General features: G+C 38.6%; 1 pseudogene; it reads right to left on the bottom strand.

The window, feature by feature from the left end:
* Positions 1-13,289, bottom strand: part of LOC148112691 (uncharacterized) — a 61,979-nt pseudogene extending 48,690 nt beyond the window's left edge.
* Positions 13,290-15,201: the final 1,912 nt, after the last annotated feature.

Here is a 15,201-nt window from a genome sequence, read left to right as displayed (position 1 = left end):
AACTAATAGGGAAACTGTTGCTTTATTTTAGCTAATATTATCATTTATGAAACAGGGTTAAGCTTTCTGAGAAATATACTGCAGTCTTGAAATCTGATTACATTTACTCATAGGAACCCTTGTGATCTCACTCACTGCGTAATTTGATTATTGCATCCACTTACATCACCAGGGAAATTTGGCCACAGGGCAAAGTGGATTTTTTGGTGGTTAGCAAGACTCCAGCATTTTTAGTAGTGTACCATCTTCTCTCTGTGCAATACATGATTTCTTCTGTTGCGTCCATGATATTTTCTCATTATACAAAAAAAATAAAACAAAGGATACTATAGCATAGATTGCCTTTACAAAACAGGCATCTGCTTATTTTGAATGAGATCCAGTTTTGATTTTACTATTATGCAAAAGTGTAACAACTTTTAAAAATTCTACTCTCTCTCTCTCCTTTCCCTTGCCATGTGTATAAATTTTAATGCAATTGTCTGATCATTGCAAAGAAATTTAAACTCCTTCTTATATGGAGCAATGAAAATATAGTGACTGAGCATGGCAGGCCACCCTAAGCATGGGTGTGTTCTACTTACCTTTACTACCGGTTCGCAATAGGATCACGCTTCTGCGCATGCGCAGATCACCAATGACAACATCTGGGGCAGGGGGTGGGGGGTGGGGGTGGGGGGTGGAGCCTCCGCCGGTTTTACTACCGGTTCTTGTGAACTGGTCTGAACCGGGGGCAACCCACCACTGACCCTAAGGATATATTTCCTATCTGCTAGAAACATGCTAAATTGACCAGTACAAATATAGGGCAAAATAATTGATTATGGGAAAAGGATATAAGCATCCATCCCTCTTCTGCTCTCTGATCATTATTTCCATGCACGATATATATAAAGGATGGGCAATCATTTTATTTACAGTGATGTTCCCTCAGAGATGTGGCAGGTATACTGAGGCTACATATTAATGAGACGAGAAGCCCACTCTTTTTTTCCTCTCTGTTTATTTTGCCACCCCGTATTCAATTTCCCTTTCTTTTCTTTTCTGATACTGTTTTCTCCTGCAAGAGAAGGGACAGATTCCACTAAGGTCTGAATAGATTACTTGCCTAGGATTTTTGAAATTCAATTGAAAACTGCATGAAATGAAGTTAAAAGCCATTAGTGGACCTTGGGTCACAAACTGTTCACTCTTTTTTTTAACCAATTTTTTTATTTTAGGTTATTTATACATATCAATGTGTGAATGGTGTGATACCTGGGTATCATACTTTTCAATACAAATAAACGTAATATTGTTACTCATAGTTATTACATTTCATTTTCATTATTTTGTATTATTTACACATACCCTTACTACAGTGGTGGGTTTCAAACTTTTTTGCTACCGGTTTTGTGGGTGTGACTTGGTGGGTGTGGCATGGCTTGGTGGGCGTGGCTTAGTGGGCGTGGCAGGGGAAGGATACTGTAAAATCTCCATTCCCTCCCAATCCAGGGGAACGTTACTGCAAAATCCCCATTTCCTCCCGATAGCTGGGACTTGGGAGGCAGAGAATAGATGGGTGTGGGCCAGTCAGAATTTTTACTACCGGTTCTCCGAACTACTCAAAATTTCTGCTACCGATTCTCCAGAACTGGTTCAAACCTGCTGAAACCCTAAACCTCCTTCTTATTCTTTCATATATCTTAATATCTTTATATAAGTGTTTACTGAGAGACCTGGTCTACCCCAATGTGTGGGAGGGGGCATTCTGCTCCCTTTTGCTTTCAGCTCCAATCCAGGAGCTCTCAAGCAGTCGCATTCACGACAAACCATTTTATACCAAATTTATATTTTGCTGATAAATTTCTTTATTTCTTTATCAGCAAAATATAAATTTGATACACACACACACACACACACACACACACACACACACACACACACATGCTCCTAGAAGCACAAAGCCGAAGACACCAGTCTGAGGATGACAAATGAGACTTCGTCAAAACGTTGCCAAGACACCTCCAATTTTACGTGGGAGAAAACCCGAATAACCAAAGATCTACATACAAACACCCGCAAAAACCTCAGAAAACCCAATCAGAACCACAGTCAAGCTCCCACCCAATCAGTTCACACCCCCACTGGCAGTTAAAAGGAAGAAACAGCTGCGATCACACACATTGCTCCTAGAAGCACGAAGCCGAAAACACCAGCCTGAAGATGACGAATGAGACTTCGTCGAAACGTTGCCAAGACACCTCCAATTTTACACGGGAGAAAACCTGAATATATATATATGTAAGTCTTGGTGTATTCGGGTCTTTTCTCGTGTAAGATTGAGAGTATTTTGGCAATGTTTCGCCCTCTTATTTCTATCTCTATTTTAACTTTTTCCTCTTATCACTATAATATTCAAAGACGTTTCTTTTCTATTTCCTATCTTTCACCTGTTTTATTATTCATATTTCCCTTATTTAGCTCTTCATATCTATTTATATTAAAGTTTCATCCTTCATTCTTTCATTATTCAATATCTCAATGTGCACTTCTAATACCAATCACAACCATTTAAACATTTAAAGTACATTAAATGTTTAAACAAACTGTTCACTCTTGATCTGTAGGAGAAAATCTATATTGAAATATATTACACTTTTTATTTCATTTTATTGTACTTCAGTTGTTCATTAAAGGTAGCCTTTCACATCCAAATCCAGGTGGGGGGAATGATAAGTGCTAGAATCACCAAAGTGCCCCAAATTAGTTTACTCTAATACTGTTATGTGCAGTATCTGTGTGCTTCTGCCAGAAGAATTTTCCTAAATATTGACCCATATCTGCTTGTCATTGCTGCTTCTATGAGTTGCTTCTCTTTGGTTGATACAATTAGTGCATATAGATGGAAGCCAATGAAGGCAATGCAGGGAGTTAGTGCATTTAGTACCTTGCTCATGTGTAAAGGCTAGACACATTTAATAGGTTGAATTCCATCCTATGGGAACCGTTCAATATCACTCTTTTTTTTAAAGTTTATATACCACTTCACAGTGCTTTCACAGCCCTTTCTAAGTGGTTTACAGAGTCAGCCTATTGCCCCCAACAATTTGGGCTCTCATTTTACCCACGTCAGAAGGATGGAAGGCTGAGTCAACCTTGAGCCTGGTGAGATTTCAACTGCCAAATTGCAGGCAGGCAGCAGAAGTAGCCTGCAGTAATGCACTCTAATCACTGCATCACCGTGGCTCATGGGATGGCTCACTATGGGATTTAGCAATTATCAGCTAAATCAGCTAAGACACAGACTTCAGAGGATAATTAGAACTGCAGAAAAAACAATTACTACCAACCTGCCTTCCATTGAGGACCTGTATACTGCACGAGTCCTGTGAAAATATTTAAGACCCCTCACATCCTGGACATAAATTGCTTCAACTCCTATCCTCAAAATGATGCTATGGAGGACTGCACACCAGAACAACTAGACACAAGAACAGTTTTTCCCCGAATGCCATCACTCTGCTAAACAAATAATTCCCTCAACACTGTCAAACTGTTCACTAAATCTGCATTACTATTACTATTAATCTTCTCGTTTCTATCACCCATCTCCTCCCACTTATGACTGTATGACTGTAACTTGTTGCTGTATCCTATATTGACCGTTTCCTCGTATGATTCAATTGCTTATTTGTACCCTGTGACTATCATTAAGTGTTGTACCTTATGATTCTTGACGAATTTATCTTGTCTTTTTATGTACACTGACAGCATATGCACCAAAGACAAATTCCTTGTGTGTCCAATCACACTTGGCCAGTAAAGAATTCTATTCTATTCTTAATTAACCTTATAAAGATGCCTTTAGATAGCTGTTAAACACTAAGGGTGCTTTTTAATTTTTTTTCCTTCAAATGGAAAGAACCATACCTTTGAAAAACATAATAATTGATTTTTTTATACGTATACAACATCCAGACATAAAAGAGAAGAGCTGGCACAAACTTCATCTGAGAATGCAGTGCTAGATTAGAAAAATAATTCTTCTGGCTCTGAGTTATAAACCAGCTTTATATTCATAATAATTGTCCAATCTGTAACAAAATAACCAGGATCTATCTCCCTGCTTCTTTGTTTCTCTGTTATCAAGAGATCCCATACCAAATGCCAGCAATCTTGTCCTTTGAGACCTTGAAAATGAAAACGGAAGGAGGCAGTGGAATCAGCAAAGCTCTCTGTGATTTCATATAAAATGTGCAATTGTTCATAGCGCAAAATTAGAGTTAATTAAGCAATAGGGAATTGCATTGTGCTTTTTCCTCTTCAGTTGTCAGAAGTTAAAAATTTGCTAATGTATTTAAGTATTTGTTTTGCTTTGTTTTGGTAAAGGAATTTCAGGCCTATTTAAGGGTGGCTGCTTTTTAAAATACCAACTACCCCTTTACAGAGATTAAAATCGTTTACCATCTTTTATCCGTTTCCCAGTCTCAGTGCTATAAAATTGATATTTGGTGATGATGCTAATCGATAAAAGATTTAAAGTGCAGTAATCATAATAGTCCAAATATAACTGCTGCTTTTTTTAAAAAAAACCTTTCATTACTCCTTTATATATTAAACCCAACATTTCCTAAGCAACATATAAGGGGTGGAATAATAATTCTTCTTCTTCTTCTTCTCCTCCTTCTCCTCCTCCTTCTCCTTCTCCTTCTCCTTCTCCTTCTCCTCCTCCTTCTCCTTCTCCTTCTCCTTCTCCTTCTCCTTCTACTTCTTCTTCTTCTCCTCCTCCTCCTCCTCCTCCTCCTCCTCCTCCTCCTCCTCCTCCTCCTCCTCCTCCTCCTCCTCCTCCTCCTCCTCCTCCTCCTCCTCCTTCTTCTTCTTCTTCTTCTTCTTCTTCTTCTTCTTCTTCTTCTTCTTCTTCTTCTTCTTCTCCTCCTCCTCCTCCTCCTCCTCCTCCTCCTCCTCCTCCTCCTCCTCCTCCTCCTGCTTCTTCTTCTTCTTCTTCTTCTTCTTCTTCTTCTTCTTCTTCTTCTTCTTCTTCTTCTTCTTCTTCTTCTTCTTCTTCTTCTTCTTCTTTTTGGCAATAATAGTGATCGGATGTGATGGAGGTTATGACTGGCCAAAGTTACCCAATTTGCCACTTAATAATACAAGGACTTAAATGTGAGTCTTCCTGTGATATATTAGCCATTACATTGCATGAGCAGTTTACATTACATTATATGTGTAAGGCTTGGTGGACACATTCAACAGAAATACCCATTTTCCCAATCTTTTCTATCTGTACTAAATTGATGTACCATAATTTTCAGCTTCTTTAATTTGTAGGAAAGACTGAAGACCTTGGATCCACAAAACATATTTCCCAGTTTATGAGAATAAATTTGTGTTTTTTGAAAAAAGATTCTTATTAGTCATAAAGATAATTTTATTCTTATCAGTATATTGACTTGAAAACTGTGTATGTTCAAGTAGTGGCAATGCAGAAGACTATTGTTATTTTGAGGAGTTTGGTCACGTATTTTGATTTCTCCTTCATATTAAGAAAAGTTTTTTTTAAAAAAAAACGTAAGAATTATAAGCAGATATATCAAACCACAGCATCTTGCTGGCTTCTTGTTCTGAGCCATGTAGCACCGCCTGCTTTACGAAAGGAAGATGCACTAAGGAGAGAATACAGAAAAATTATGAACAACTCACTCCTCATTTATCAGCTGGAAAGGTCAAATCTGCCCAACAACTTTAATATCAATTTCCAATGGAAAACCAAATCGGTTGCTGAACATCCAGTTGTAGGAAGACATATCAATAACTCCACAAAAATGGTGCCAGGCTTTGAACTACCATGCCAGCAATGGACAATCCTGAATAGGATTCACATCTCACATGGCATCTGCCGGGACTCAGATACCATCACGACTGGCTATAAAATGAGGGCATATGCCGGTCCAGTATCTGGGTTTTTTCCTCCTATAACCAATGCTACACTTCAGTAGTTACATGGCCTAGACATGGTGTTTGAATATACTGTAGATGTTTTAAACATTTATATTTAACTAGCTGGATCCCCGTGCTTTGCTACGAAACCATGTGATTGGGCTTGATAAATCGACACTTACAACTTGAATCCTCCCCTATCCTATTCCCTTCTCTCCCTCAACCTTGCCCCACAGAAATGTCTCCTATTTTATCCCCTTCTCTCAGGCTTTCTAGCCCCTTCTCTCCATGAGGCTTGCCCCACAGAAGCCTGTCTTATGCTATCCCATTCTCTCCAGAGTTATTTTCAAGTTGGGAATAGAATAGGGGGAGTAGAATGTCTAACTAATTAGCATTAGAACATGTTATAATAATATAGGAAATACTAATGCTCTGATGGTCATTTCAAAAAATCCTTTCTTAGTGAGCACCTAGAAGTCAAGAGGAACATACGTGGCAAATTTCAAGTTTGTAGGCTTTACAGTTCTGGAGATTTTGTGATTAATGCGTGAGTGGTTTTTGCTTTTATATATATAGATTGTGTTTTATTAATCTAAGTTGAAATGTTAATGTATACTGCAAGTCCATGTATGGTATGCCATATGTTAAATAAATAAATAATTAAGGAAACTCTAGAGCAGTGATAGTTAACCTTTTTGGTGCCAGGTGCCCAAAGTGCATGCACACACGCAAAAATATGCGTGCATGTGCCTCAACCCCCAAAATGCAATGCAATCTCCCCTTTGCGCATGCCCCCTGGCCCTCGCACATGCCCCCCTCCCCCTGCATCCTGTTTTTGGCTTCCAGGTTTTCCAGGAGGCTTTCCAGGCCCAAAAGGAGCCTTGGTGGTGCAGCGGACTAAACTGCTATTAAAGTAGCACTTAGCTGCCAGCTGCCTGCAATTACTGCGAGTTCAATTCTCATCAGGCTCAAGGTTGACTTAGCCTTCCATCCTTCCGAGGTAGGTAAAATGAGGACCCGATTTGTGGGGGCAATTAGCTGACTTTGTATAAAATAGAACACCACTTAGTGGGGGGGGGGGCAAAAAGCCCTACTAAGCAGGTATATACAAAAGTATGAAGGCCATTGCTTAACGCATTGTAAGCCGCCTTGAGTCTCTGGAGAAGGGCGGCATATAAATTGAACTAATAAATAAATAAATAAATAAATAAATAAATAAATAAATAAATAAATAAATAAATAAAACGGGGCACGGGGGCCTCCCATGTCCCATTTCAGGCCTGGAAAGCCTCCTGCACCCTGTGAATGGGCACACACATCCCCATGCATGTGTCCATGTGTTCCCCACACGTGCGTGGCAGAGACTCGAAGACCAGCTGGCCAGCAGGAGACATGGGGTTGGGGCAATGGCTGGTGTGCCTGCAGAGAGGGCTCTGTGTGCCACCTATGGCACATGTCCATAGGTTCGCCATCACGGCTCTAGAGATTTGGAGCTCACTCTGAGTTAACCTGCTTGGGTTTTTTTTCTCTTATTTACTGAATAAAGCAGGAGAAGGGGAAGAGAATCTTCACATAGCTTCAAAGCTTTTTCCACTGTGAAAGTTTCAGACGTTGAATTCCCATCCCAACATGTGCCATACAGTCAAGATCATGTCTTGCAATCTCCTAACATAGCAGGGCCGTGAAGTCATGATGTCAGGTTTTGATAAAAACCTTCAGATGGTTGTTGTGTGTTCTGCATGCAACCCAGCATTAGGTATTGTGTAAATTGGCAACCCTGGGGATATCCCTGCTGTCGTTATTGTGTAGCTCCTGGCAGCCTAGAAGAGATTTGGGTATTATCTTGCTTGGAATGCATGCTTTTTATGTTATGCTTTTCAATCTGTTTGCTTGAGCTGATAATAAAGCTTAAAATCCCTTTATTTATTGTAGTGCTCATTGTCTCTTGGTCCAAAAGAGCCAATCGCCTGGGCACCTGATCATTGCCCTGACAGTTGGCACACAGTTCACATACCAGTTTTTAATATCTTCAGATCGTTTTAATGTCTATGGGGCTCCCTCCATAATGTTTTTTTTTTTAATTTGATTTATATGCTGCCCTTTTCCAGAGACTCAGGGCAGCTTACAGTGCGTTAAGCAATAGCCTTCATACTTTTGCATATTTATACAAAGTCAGCTTATTGCCCCCACAATCCAGGTCCTCATTTCACCTACCTTAGAAAGGATGGAAGGCTGAGTCAACCTTGAGCCTGGTGAGATTCGCACTTACAGTAATTGCAGACAGCTGGTGTTAATCACAATGCTATCAGTCTGCTGAGCCACCAGGCCCTTTTATGTTAATGATAACTCTAAAAATTGCATAGATTGTGAAGTGTTCATTCAGGTATGTCCTTTCAGGTATTACAAAGAAATGCACAGCTCACTATGTGATTGATTGTAAGGCACTGTGACTTTAGAGAAGAACTATTGCCCATGAATGTTGTGGTCCACCAGCAGCCTGCGGAGCTGGCAGTGGAGTCGGACAGTGAGGAGGCTGGGGAGGAACATGGGCCAGTCCTGGAGGCTGGGGAAGGCCCAGAAGAGGGCACTGCATCAGAGGCAGAGATGGGCCTAGGGCCATTTGGGAGTGATGCATGGACTCCGGAGCCTCCGGAGTCAGACAGCAGAGAGGCAGAGGAATAGGCTCCTCCTTTTCCTAGTGTGCGCATGTGCAGAGCTGCCAGAAGGCACGAACAGTTAAAACAAAAGGGACGACTCAGGAGTAAGACCTGGAGATGATTGGCCCCTCCCATAAGGCTTAAAAGAGGAGCAAAGGCATGTGGGCACTTTGCAGGAAAGCAACATTGTTAATTCTGTTCCCAGTCGGCATCTTGATTTGATTCTGGAATCCGTGTGGCTTTGCCAATTAGGTCTTTGGCAGAGTGTCAAGGGAGATTTAGGTTGGTGATTATCCCAAAGGACTTCTCCCGAAGGACTTTCTGTAACTAATTGGGACTCAGCTTTGACTGAACGTAATTCACAGCTGTTGCAATAAAAGAGGTTTTTGGGACTACTCGTGTGTTTTAATGACTCAGGAAGCCTAGGTCACAACAACGAGTAGGGCACAATCTGTAAGGTAGGAATCCTTCATGTAAGATCTATATGCACATAAGCTTTCACATGATCCTGGATCCACACTGTCAGAATTCCAGCACTCATGGGAGTGAGCTTCACATACCCAGTTCTACTAGCAGAGCCTCACTAGTAAAGAGAATGGATAACTGTTCTGCAAATGTGCTGTTATTTCATTCCATTTCATTGGAAATCTCATGTATAGCACTTACATTTTCCCTTGATAAATATTTCTGCAATTCTACTAGTGGAAGACAATCTATTTCAAAATTATCTGTGTCTCCAGAAACTAGGGCAGTGACTTACATCATGGTGCTTTGTGTGGAACAGCTGAGAGATACATGCTAATTTCACACTCATCTTGAGACTTTATAGAATTTATCACCAGGCAGCTTTCAAGCTGTAAGTCATCATTTGCATTGTGAATAATAGAATGAGAACATAGTAACCAATGGTAACTTGTATAATAAGTGCACAATGAAATCGGAGATTTAGAGTAAAATTAATTAGATGTTGACACTACAGAAATCTAGATTGAAGTGTCTATCCAATACCACACACAATCTGGCCTTTAGCAGGAGAAAATTCTCTTTTCACACTAAAAAAAAACATGCTGTCTGTGATCAAACACCACTGCAATAATTAAAGGGATGAGAACAAAGCTGAGAGACATTTTACTTCCAAATTCTTTAACTGAGAATGTTGAGTTTATTTTTAATTAAACATGAGACGATTTTAAATCCTTCACAGAATATACCCAGATTGTTGGGATTATTAGAATGAATAAAAGTGGGTATGTCTTGCTTCTAAAATGAAATGATCACAAACTGTCCTGCCACCGGTTATTTTTTTTATAGGAACTTTAAAATTTGATGGAAAGGCTTAAGCAGATTTTCAAAGGAAAATACATTCTGCTCAATATGAACTTATAAAAATCATAAACTTTTGAGTATAGATATCTGTGTTGCTTTATGGCATTTAGTTTGGTTTGGTTTAGTTTCTTAAAATATGTGGTCATAGACCAAACACACAGAAATCAAATAAAATTAAAACATAGTCCTTAGATAGTATCCAATCAAAACTAATTCATGCCTATACCAGATACACCTGGGGAAAAGATCAGTTTAAACTGTTCTAATTGTCATAGTGATGGGACATAATTTGGATACAGTGATTATAGAGACTTACTGATCTTGGTCATTTAGAAAGTAGAACATAATTTCCATATGTGAGTGAACTCGTGACTTTGTAATTAGAGCAGGAATGAACTCTAACCTTCAACATTTCAGATCATAGATCTTATGACCTTTATATTATGCTACTTCGTTAGTGTTCAGAGTTACTTGATTAAGGTGTGTGGCAATGCAAATTAGTTCAATAAATAAAGACATGTTACATAGAATGTTGGAGATATATAAGAATGTTCGGCACCCAGGCTTGTATGACAATTTAGCACATTAACAGACTGAGAATACACCAAAAGAAAACTAAGCAGCCTTTCAGAGTTCCTACATCCAAGACTGCATTTTTAATGTGTGGATAATGTCACTGTACAGTTTAGTTACTACGTGGCAGAGGACATAGTAATAAATGAGATGGATTTCGTTTAGTTCTTTTTCTTGCTGTAGAGAAAGAATAACATTTGTGCCTTATGACTGATTGTTAGATTTCTATGATAAATCTAGAGCAGTGGTGAAATCCAATTTTTTTTTACTACTGGTTCTGTGGGCGTGGCTTGGTGAGTGTGGTGTGTCTTGGTGGGCGTGGCTTGGTGGGCGTGGCAGGGGAAGGATACTGCAAAATCTCCATTCCCACCCCACTCTGGGGCCAGCCAGAGGTGGTATTTGCCGGTTCTCTGAACTACACAAAATTTCCACTACCGGTTCTCCAGAACCTGTCAGAATCTGCTGGATTTCACCCTGATCTAGAGCTAGCAAGACTAACTGTTATGTCTTTTCAGAGCCTAGGAAAGAAGATAGTACCTTAGAAAAATTACAAGAATATCTGCATATTTTTCCAATACAGGAAAAACTGATAATAACTCTCCTGTCCATCAAAAGATTGTTAAATTAAATAGCAACAGCAACAGCATTTAGACTTAGTGTATATATCATTTCACAGTGCTTTACAGTCCTCTCTAAGCGGTTTACAGAGTCAGCCTATTGTCCCAACCCTCTTGGTCCTCATTTTACCCACCTTGGAAGAATGTGAATCAACCTTTAGCCAGTTAGGATAATTAAAATTACTCCTGGCAGCGAGCAGTGAGTTAGCCTGCAATACTGCAATCTAACCACTGTGCCACTACGGCTGATGTAGAAATTCTGTCCTAGCAAGCTTAGAAATAAATGGTTGCTGAAGAAAAAGCATCCAGTTGTCTTCTTTTCCTTAAATCCTTAGCAAAAGACAATTTTAACTATAAGTTTAAGAACTTAATTTTTTTAAATAGGCAGCAAGAAGGTGATTAAAACTTTGATTTTAGAAAGTTACAAATGGACTAAAGGTCCAGATAAATTTGAAATAAGATTTTGGAATTAATTATAAACTAACTGTTTATTAGTTATTAGGTATAAACCTGCCTGCTTTTGCTTTGATTTGTTTTTCAAGAAAAATAATAAAAATTTAAAATTAGTCATTAAAGGGAACTAATGATTACACTTAAAAAAGAACACATAAACTTGACATACGTAATGTAGCAAAATATTATAATATTGGACAAACTGATATTTTAAAAAACTAACACAGAGATTAATATTAATAGTGTCAAGAGAAACAGAAACATCTGTCTGTATGGAGAAACTATCTAAAAGATGACATAGAAGAGTAACAAATTTTACCTGAAAAAATGGAAACTAAGTGGAATATTGGATTTACAAATGTCAGGCTACAAGAATGTCATAGGAAAAAGATGTTATAATCGACATACAAAAGAAATTGGCTGATGTTTTAATAACTAAAAAGGACAAACAAACAATAAACTAAGAGTAATCTGGATAATTTTGTTATATTCAATTTACAAAAGAAGTTTGCTAAAGAATCTTGTGAGAAAGGATAAAGAAAAATTAAAAAGAAATCAGGCTCTATAACGTTATTGAATGGAATAAATATTAAGGGTGTTAATATACATACCTTGTTATTTCTGGTAACAATGGACTTTTGCTGACACAAGGACTAAAATGATGAGGCTTTACAAATTTGTTTATAGATAAGTAATGGGACATGGGAAGAAGAAATCATTGTATTTTGAGAGGGACATCATAAGTTACTTTTTTATATATATATAATGAATGTGGGGTCAGTTTTTCATATATTTCTCTTTTTCTTTACTATATTCTTTATTTTCTTTTTCTTTTTTGTTTTCTGCACTTCTGTTCTCTTTTTTCTTTTAGTTTGCATTAGTCTTTTACTTTTGTAATTATAATCTTTAATAAAATTACTACCAAAAAAAAAATAAAATAAAATAATGTCAAATTGAGTTTAGTTTTGAAGTACTTGGTTGTGCTACCTTTATTTTCTATAGTCTTAAGCATTTGTTGTTCAAATGCAGTGTGAATAAAAATGTATATGGATGCTGATATACAACGCAGTTATTATTTAAAATTTATCCTTTAAACTGCATGCTAAGTCTAACAAAGAAATATCTATACTTCTTTTTTTAGTTTTGAAATCAGTCAGAAAAGCTAGCAAAAGGAATAAAAACATTATGTACTGTCAAAAGAAATAGAGGTTTGTAGGTTTACCATACCTACTTAAAGAATATGATCTCTTCTTAAAGTTTGTATATTTACTCTCCCACCCTATCCCACCCCCGCTTACAGAAAGCAGGCTCCAGAATCTGACTTACCTCATTTTGTTCACTGTTTGTGGCTAAAGGTTAGGAGCCAACAAGCAATCTGATGGCCTTAGTGGAGAGCAGAAAATACTTTCTCCTTATATGCATTTTCATAATGCTTCTTCTTTTGTTTATTTTTTACAGTTATAACCTTGAGATGCAGGGGGGAGCAAGGGTAGGCTTCAAAAATTTTAGCAAGGGGTTCTCTGTCCGGTTGCTGGGTGGGCAGGACCATGGTGGGTGTGGCCTAGTTGGCCTCCTGCACCACAGTGTGGGGGGGTGTTTTTGCCCTCCCCAAGCTCCGGAGGCCCTCTGGAGGCTGGAAACGGGCTTGTTTTTGGCTTTCCCGAACTTCCGGTAGGCCTGTTTTTCACCCTCCCCGAGCCTCCACGTGTGCCCTGCACTTACCTGCATCCAAATTGGGCTTCATGGGGACTCCTGGGATGGGCAGGGTGGGTGGGGCGAGGCCAGCCAAGAGTGGGATTTGGGGGTTCTCTGAACTGCACAGAATCTTAACTAGAGGTTCTCCCGAACCCCTGTGAACCCCCAGCAGCCCTGGGAGGAAGATCTTTAGATCTCTGAGAAATGATCTTTAAGTCTTCAGATCTCTGAGATGGTTTAGAAATAGGAAATATAAATAAATGTAGTCTGAGCTGAATAGTCACTTGCCAGAGATATCCAATGAGCTTCATGACTGACTCAAATACCAAGTCCTAATCAAACATTTAAACCACTATTGAATCAGCTGTGTACCCACTAAAGAGGACGTACCAATGGAACCACCCACTCTTTGACCATTGTCCACACTTCATAAATATATGAATAGCTTGCCTCCCACTGTTATTAGCAGGAGTGTTCAGCAGCATCTGCCAGAAATAACATCTTTACTGCAGCCAAATTTACCCCTGCCATTCATAGCAATAGTGATAGTAGTCACCACCGATAAAGATCAGGATGGGCAGCTGATGTAGAAAGGTTAGTGAGAGCAGTGAAAGATCATTCAGAATGCTAGACTCCATTAAGGGCAGCTTCTAATGTAGCTGAATCAATGGATCTGCATAGGTACCATATTATAGCTGGGGTGTGACCATCATCATACTGTGCTACACCCAATTGCAAAGGGATAGAACAAAAACAGTTTGGAGAAAGAAGGACAACTCATCCTCTTCCTCAAAGAAACCACAAAAAAGAGTGAGGTGGGAAGGGAGGATTGCTTAAACCCACTTTAAATATACACACCTAGAATTGGGATATGTTTAGTTGTTCTTTGGCGAAGACATGCTCAACAAACCTCAGCAAAGACATGCAGAAGATATGTTTTGCCAGATGCAGGAGTCAGCTCATCTTTCTCATATTCAATAGGGTTAAAATTGCTTTCTAAAAGAAAGAGCCCAGCCAAAAATTGTTTCTGCAACACCACTGAGAAAAGAATGAAATGATTGCTACTATACAAGTGATAAGTGTTGTAACCACATGGTTGTGAGCAATATTTTACCCTACATTCTAAAAGAAATTATTAGGTCTTTTATTTGCAATCTCTTGCTGGTTCTCCCGATACTGTAGGGAATGCTGTAGGGAAAGGGGTATTGAATGTCTGTGAATCTCAACATCTGCAGCTGAATAATAGAAACTATGATCATCTTCAGCCCGAATATATTTGTATAAGATTATGCCCTTAACTTTCAAGATTTCACTTGGCATCCATTTGTTCAGAAGAAACTAAACAAGAATAAATCTTTTAGCAATTATTTTAGTGTGAAAGGCAAGTGAAATGTATTGCCAAGTGATTTTATAATTCCAGCTCTGTCTAGAAGCATGGTAATGTCTTTTAACAGTTACAGCCACTGGTTTAATATATATGGGGGGGGGGTCTCTATAAAATGGGTTAGTAAAGAAAAATGGTGGAAATAATTTACTTTAAAATGGCTATTTTTATTTTTATGAAGTTAATTGCTATGTTGTGATAGGGAAATGTTAATATTTGTAAATCCCTAGTTTTACATGTGCATAAGCATTCAATCAAAACTTGTACATTCTCAGTTCAGTCATAACCACTGAATTCTCATATTTTAGTCTTGACTAGTGTGAAGAAGAAAAAAAGACAGTAGATCAAAAGTAATCTGGATGGAAATGGAATAGTTATTAGGTAGGAGAGTAGATGAAAGAGTTGAAAAAAAATCTACTTATTATAGCTGTTCAAACATGTGATGCTTGAACTTGTTATCAGAACTAAAGACTTGACATGCAAAATATATACTCTCCAACCAGATTCAAGCTCTTTCACAACTTCAGAGTGAAAACAGAGCCATTTGGGATGAGGTTGGGCACTGTAGTCCAAGAAT

The sequence above is a fragment of the Pantherophis guttatus genome, chromosome 8, assembly GCF_059756535.1.
Source record: "Pantherophis guttatus breed Tessera chromosome 8, ASM5975653v1, whole genome shotgun sequence".
In the NCBI taxonomy this organism is placed as follows: Eukaryota; Metazoa; Chordata; class Lepidosauria; order Squamata; family Colubridae; genus Pantherophis; species Pantherophis guttatus.
This window is presented reverse-complemented; position numbering and strand designations above follow the sequence as displayed.